This window comes from Lathyrus oleraceus, chromosome 6, assembly GCF_024323335.1.
Source record: "Lathyrus oleraceus cultivar Zhongwan6 chromosome 6, CAAS_Psat_ZW6_1.0, whole genome shotgun sequence".
Classification (NCBI taxonomy): Eukaryota; Viridiplantae; Streptophyta; class Magnoliopsida; order Fabales; family Fabaceae; genus Lathyrus; species Lathyrus oleraceus.
This window is the reverse complement of record NC_066584.1, coordinates 509365228-509372971: the sequence shown is the minus strand read 5'-3', so window position 1 is coordinate 509372971 and position 7744 is coordinate 509365228. Positions and strand designations below refer to the sequence as shown.

The 7744-nt window shown below is 36.3% G+C and overlaps 1 non-coding gene across 1 annotated transcript; it reads left to right on the top strand.

Annotated features, from left to right (window-relative positions):
- Window positions 1-7272: 7272 nt before the first annotated feature.
- On the top strand, window positions 7273-7344 carry TRNAD-GUC (transfer RNA aspartic acid (anticodon GUC)). Its single transcript has one exon. It is a non-coding gene; the product is annotated as a tRNA-Asp (tRNA).
- The last annotated feature ends 400 nt before the right edge of the window (window positions 7345-7744 follow it).

Sequence of the window (7744 nt, the reverse complement as noted above, 5' to 3'; positions counted from 1 at the left end):
ATATGTCGTTTCAAGATACTTGCTCCATTAATTTAAATTAAATCTTTAAAGTTTTGTTATGAACCATATGTCCCTTTAGGATCAAACTCCCATTTTCATCCATAAATTTTAGCACTTTGTTTTCCATATGAATCTTGTAATTCCTTTTAAGAAACTGACTAATGCTTACAAGATTACACTTAATTTCTAGAATATACAACACATCTTTAAACAAGGAATTCTCACCATTATTCCTCTTGATTGATACATCACCAATCCCTTTTGATGCTAGTGTGTTGTCATCTATGAATTTCACCTTGTTTTTCAATGCTTAATTGATTTTTCCAAACCAATCATTCTTTCTCGTCATATGAGTTGAGCACTCAGAGTCAAAATACCGTTGATCATTACATTATTCATTTTCTCGCGTAGTCACATTTTTAATTGATTGTAACAGGTTACCCTCTGCTTGTAATCGATTACAACTTCCTTCTCCAATGTTATTTTCTACTTCAGTAGACACCATTAAGAATGTGCTCTCATAATCTTCTTGCCTTGCAAAATTTTCTTCAGCTTATTATGGATCACTGTTGTTGGTATTACATTCACGATAAAAAATTACCAGCTTTTGACAATTGTAACATTGAACATTACTCTTGTCATTTTTTTCTTTTTCCTTCTCTTCCTATATTGTTGTCGCCACTATAATTGCTTGATCCACCACCTTTGTTGTGGCTACTTTCACCCTTTTGAAATTTTGAAATTTTGAAATTTTGAGAGTCCATTCCACCATTATTGTGATAGTTTCCTCTACCTTTATTCATAAACCACTTTCCATTCACCTTCAAGTCTTTTCCAATGAACCGGACCTGCAAAGAAATCTCAGCCTTTTCTTTGTTAACATTTCTCTTCTCCATTCTCTGCTCATGAGCCTCAAGGTAACTTTGCAACTCTTCTTTTCTCATGGTTGAAAGATCCTTGGATTCTTCAACAACTAATACATTATTAAATCTTGACGTCAATGATCTCAAGATTTTACCAACCACATATTGTGTGGTGGTTGTCTCTCCACAAGCTTTCACTTGATCCACAAATCTTGTGATTCTTGTAGTAAATTCATTAATGGTTTCTTTCTCTTCCGTCTAAATCAATTTTAGTTGCCTCTTATGAGTTTGTAACCTCGCTATCTTTGTCTTATCAACTTCTGCATAACTTTTCTCCAAGATTTTCCAATTTTTCTTTGAGGATGTGCACTCACCAACCTTCTCAAAGTTATCAGCATCAACACATTGATGAATGATGTCGCGATAAATTCATGGCCATCAAGCTATGGATAAGCTATACGTCAATTAAACCAGAGTCGCCACCGCGCTTTTATTGTTTCCAAGGGAAAAGGGAAAAGTACGAACAAAACCCAAAAATAAGAAGTTTAAAATGCCAGAGATTATGGGTAAGGGGATTGGTTACACAGAGGGAAGGTGTTAGCACCCAAAGTGTCCTAGGTACTCCTAGGGAGCCCTTTCTTGTGTGCATATGTGTTTTTTGTACAAAATGATGTTAGCAATAAATAGAGTGGGGTGATAAGAAAAGAATTCATTAATTATATTTTTGTGTTTGACAAGACCTTCGGACTTGTGCCTACGTACCAACATAAAATGAGGGATCAAAACCTCGTAGTTTGTGGTAACAATTTCAAAGTGGATGTATTGCTTTTAACAAAAGTTTAAGTTTGACAAAGGCACGAAGGACCTAAAAATGTTTGAATGGGTGTTAGTTCTTTTTGTCTTTTGAAATTTTAAGTCAAGTATAGTTAGAGTCATTTACAAGCTTGATTAAGAAAATACTTTAAAAATTCAATGGCATAAGGCCAAAGTTTCTAATTTGCAATATGGTCTAAGTTTAGAAAACTCAAGCAAATAAGGTTTTAAAAGAAGGGAGAGATTTGAAATTAAAGAAATGGGGAAGAGATGAAGAGGCTAATCCTAAGCAAAAATTAAAAGTTAAGAGTTGAAAAGATCTGACCAATGGGTTGCAATCCAATAGACAAGAATGTCATATAGAAACCCAAATTTTCCTTGGACTTTAGAATCAAGCAATATCAATACACAAATAGCAAGATGAAGAGCAAGGCATCAAATAAAGATAGCCACGTTTAAGCTTAGCAACTCCATGATCTTCTTCATGATCTCCCATGTATCAGATGAACTCAAGGATAGGTACTAGGCACAGGTTCAAAATAACAGCTTCAACAAGATCATGTAGCACATGAACTCAAATGGATCTTCAATACTTGCTTCAGATGAAGTTTCAGTTCACAAGTACTTGGTTTCATGAAAGTTGGCATTGGGCAAGTCCTTTTGCATAGGTAGTGTTGCCTAATTCTAAGTCCAATGTCTCAGATCAATCCAACAGTCCACACAAAATGGCTTTTAAGGTTTTTGTTGGTATTATGTACATTAAGGTCAAAAGACCACAAACACAAACAAGTATAAACAAGTATGTATAATCACAATATAATCACAAGATATGGCTCAAGTGAGCAAAGTGAAAATGGCATTAAAGTAAACAAGTTAAATGGTATGAATAATGGCAAATGAATAAAGACTTGAATTTAAAGTGAAAAAGGTAAATGACTTGAAATTAAAAGTTAGTCAAATGGTTAGTTGATTAGAAGTTAGTATTGCTTTTGCTTTTTGTTGTTTAAGTCATTCTTTAGAGAACACTCAACCCATTATTCACAAGCATGGATCCTTGAACCAAGACATCCTCTAAAGGAAGGAAAAAAGGTCAAGTTTCCACACAATATCATGAAAGGGGGGAGACTTATAATCTCACTTACTAGAATGCTATGCCTTTTGGGTCAAAATTTAGCATTATGTCAAGCAATCGTAATTGGACTTATGTAGAAGTCACAACTATTTGAGGTCGGGTAATAGAAATTTTAGTGTTAATGCATGTTAGAGATATGGTATTATGAACCATACTCCTAAAACATACCACACTTAAAAGAATATGTAAAAGGGGTAAACCTAATCTCATCCACACTTATGTTGATTTTGCAATCAACTAGCCTTAGGATATAGAGATGTCATAGGTCCATGAAATGAATGAGAAGAGAATGGGATTGAGATGAAGAGGGGGGGGGAATGGAATCAACACAAATTGGTCAAAGGAGGACTTTTATCAAATTAAAATCATTCATTCATTTTGGGAGATGAAATGTATATTTCTTCAGTCCCCTAAATCCAATGATTTTAACACAACAAATTCAAATCAACCTTAATCAAGGCCCAACAACACAAGTCGAACTCAACAAGTCAATATCAAAAGCTCAACACAATTTATTTTGCATTTAAACAGTTAAAATCAATTAAATAATGCATTAAATTAAATTATGATTGGTCAAAATCCTAAAACCTCATCAAAACACCAAATAAATGGCCATGAGATTTATCATAGATCAAACAAGGTCAAAGGACCTTGGATAAAAAAAATCATTAATTTTGGAAACTTAAAACTATTTTTAAACAATTAAAAATAATCACAAAAACAATTAAATTATGAAAAATATTAATAATGATCCAAAAAATAATTTTAATTCATAAAATGAAAGAGGAATTTATTTTTAAAAAATTGGTGAAACTCTCATATTTTTTGTATCAATATTAAAATTAATATGAATTAATGAAGATAAACCAAATAAAATGAAAATAAAAAAATAGTAAAAAAACGTGGACCACTTGATCTCCCTCATTTATTGAGGTGGCAGATCAAGTGGTCATCGACGCGCATTCCATCATGGGCACAAGTCAAAGCGCTGCAGGGATGGTATTCAAAACCAATGCACGAGATTAAAACATTTCAAAAGGATCTTGTGGTTCAGATGAATGTCAGCACACCGCCGGAGCCAAAGCTCTGGTCTCCTTCTCCGGTGAGCTTCACCGGGCTGGTTCATTCACAACCATCACCAAAATTAAAAAGAAGGACATGAATTTAAAGTAAAAATGCTCAGGAGCTCGAATCTGGCCTCAATTTTTCCTAACTCCAAGTATATTAAAAGATACAAGGAGTTGAATTTTGAGGATCATGATCTGAGTTGCTTCGATTTGACCTCAAAGCAACTCAATCTTGTTGCCTACATTGGTAGGACTTCAGACAACCAAAGATCAAGAAGAATTATGGGGAATTGAGTGAGAATTGAAGAGATGAAAATTTCTGAAAAATACCTTCAATGCAGGTTTGTATATACTCGATCTTGCTTCCACTTGCTCTTGATCTTGCTCAGGACACTTGAAGGAATGGAAATGAATCAGCAAAAGGTACAGGACTCTTGGAGATTTGAATCTCAAAACAGTGAGATTCAAACTCAATTTCCAAAGGAAATTCTCAAGGTTATCCTTTGAATGAGAGGTTTTTAGAGATTGGGATTCAAAGCTAGTGTGTAGGGTCCTTAATTTTGATCACAAGGGTCTCTATTTATAGCCATATGATTGCTAAATGCACACTTAAAATCAAAATTCCAAAAAGAGCAATGTACATTGCATGGGTACATGGGCGTGTGATAGGCCCATGTAATCATCTCTTCAGGTCTAAAAAACAAGTACAAACATTGTTGAAGTCACATTGGTAGGCCATGCAATTGTGTATGAAAGTTTCAAGCTCACTTGTGCCAAATGGTCATCCATGTTCAAGCCATACGTAAGTTACTCATACTTTATCCAAATGAGATGAATTTGGACTTTTTGGAAAGGTTAGATCAAGAGGAACAACTTTAATGTTGAACACTTTTTCATTTGAGTCTTGGATCATGATGAATTTTAAGGTGGAAGTTGGGAAAATCAAACATGTCCAAAAAAATTCTAAGGGTAAAGCCATATGTTCACTTATTCCACCTTGGATAACTTTTTATATGAGCTTCAAATGAGAATTTTTTCTTCATAAACGTTGTATCTATATCAAAGTCCTTCAAAATGGTCACAAATTTGATCTCATTTGGATTCAATATGAAGTAGTTATGCATTTTTGAAGTTGGGGAAAATCACTTGTTCAATGACATTGGTCTGAAATGACCTATAATGTATCCTCATATCACATGCATATAAAAGTTGAATTTTCTCTTCCTCCAAACATCAAAGTTAAAGTAGACATCTTGAATTTGATTGTGAGACTTGGAAATCTTTCATCTCATAAAAAATGAGCAAGTTATGGCCTTGGGAAGTTGGCCTCCAAATTAGGGTTTAGACAAAATGACTTATAATCTTTCACCATAAAAAATGACTTTCCAAGCAAAGCTAGCTCTAGGCCTCAACGTGAAAGTTGTTTGGAATGTCATTTAAAGTAAATTTTCTCTTGAAATAATTTTCATATGATAAAACTTATAGGAGATGGGGTCTAGGGAACCCTAGTTTTGATCAGATGAATTCCTCTGGTCAACCACCATGAACCAACTTTCTAGCTTGCCATTCTATTGACTTTTGGGACTCATGGAGGATCATATATGCATAATATTATGGAATTTGAAGTATCCTTTGAAATATTTGATCAATTGGTGAAGAAGCTTGTTGAAGAAGTTTCACAAGATACCCAGATGAATTAGGGTTCCCAAGGTAAACCAACTCCAAACTCTTGATGAATTCTTGATCAAAATAACATGTAAAGACCATGGGGACTCATATATGATGCTTAGAGCCATAGTAAACCAATTCTTTATTAAACTTCTTGCACTGAGGGTCTTAAACCCTAGATGTGAGCTTGATAGGTCAAAGGTGAGCATGTGTTCTACCTACAAAAGAGTTAGATTATACAAAGACATATTTTTGGTATTTTGGTTAGTAAATATGATAAAAATACAAGGTATGATATAATCAAATATGCTTGGTGATCTCTCCCAATGCAAACCCAATGAATGAGGGGTAAGGAGGATGCCAATATGTGATCCCAATGTCAATGCATATGATGAGATAACATGAGGGATCTTAGGGTCAAAATTGGGGTCTTACAAATGTGATACAAAACTTTGAAATCTTTCGTCTTCTCTTTCTTATATGCAGTTCTTTGTGCATCTGTTGCACCCTTTATAAGTGGATTAACGTCATTCTGGATCACTTCAAGAACATCTTGATAATCAAACATCACATTCATCTGTTAGCACCACTTTTCATAATTCTTCGTATCGAGAATTGGGAGATTTGTTGTGATATGTTCATTGGAGATGGAAAACATTTTCACACACTAGGTGTTCGATCAAAGAACCATGCTCTGATACCAAACGTTGGGGGGAAAACCCCAATCACAAGATAAAATGATGAATAAGTGTGTGTGTGTGTGTGTGTGCGTGTGCGCGTATGTGTGTGTGGGTGTGTGGGTGTGTGTCCGTGTAAGTGTGTATGTGTGTGAGTGTACGTGTGTGTTTGCGCTTATGTGTGTGTGTGTGTGTTTGTGCATGTGTGTGTTTGTGCGTGTGTGTGCGTATGTGTGTGCGTGTGTTTGTGTGTGTGTGTGTGTTTGTGCGTGTGTGTGCGTATGTGTGTGTGTGTTAGATGCCCAAAAATGCTTAATTGAGCTATCAAATGTGGGCATCTTTCACTCCATTTCCTTGCTAAAGTGTTCGAAACCACCTTTGTTTTGGATGAAATGCAATTCAATGATAAACGATCTTGGTACCTTTGATTTGTGTGTTATTGTGCAGGAAGTAGGCATGAAATAATAGAAAGTGAAGACACAAGAAATTTGGCAAAGGGATCAAATAAAACAAGCATTCATCAGCTTGCTCGCTAGGCGAGGGCTGTGGCGAAGGACTCGCTAGGCGAGCGTCCAGCGAGAGCCCAGCGAAAGGCTCCAGGATTTTACAGTGGCAAACATGACCACACTCGCTAGGCGAGCTTCCAGCGAGGTGTGTGGCGAACACGTCCAGACTTGGTGAAAAGTGCAGCCAGCACTCACTCGCTGGGCGAGCCTTTAGCGAGCTTCCAGCGAGCATTCCAGTAGCAAAACCTCTCAACCTCGCTGGAGCGAAGGTTGAAGCGTGGCCTTCGCTAGGCGAAGGTTTTGTTCGCTCAGCGAACATGACAGTCTGGCAATGGTGGTTTCTCTGGGCGCAGGTGTCTCAGGTGCTTCATTTAGGGGCTCGCTAGGCGAGCCATTCTGCTCGCCTAGCGAGCATGACAGCCCAGTAGCAGCTCTATAAGTAGCAAGGGCTACTTTTTGGACCCATACCTTATTTTTCCATACTTTTGTACTTTTTCTAGATATTTTACAGCATTGTTCTAAGGATCTTTTGTGACCTAGAAACACGTCGTTGTAGTATAGTGGTGAGTATTCCCGCCTGTCACGCGGGTGACCCGGGTTCGATCCCCGGCAACGGCGCCATTTTGTTGATTGTAATTTTAAGTGTCGGGTTTTTGTTATCGTATCCACAGGGATTGTGAGATATCACCGCCTTTCGACAGTTGTATTAATTCTTAGCTTAAGGTAACAATGGGGTTTTGGTATTTGCCACGGTATCTTGCATAAAAGTGTAATAAAATGCGGTAAAAGTTTTGGTTTGAATATTTGAGAAATATTGCCAAAGTTAGGGTTCGACGATCACTTTGCATGTCATTTTGTTCGATCAACAAAACTTATAAACTCCTTTAGATGATAAACTATTTCACAAAGTCCTCCCAATGTGTTTATCTCTAACACACATTGTGAGTTTTCCCATTTTGATCCATTGTTTATCTCTAACACAATCTATCAAAATGACAACTTTTTGGTTCAACCTTAT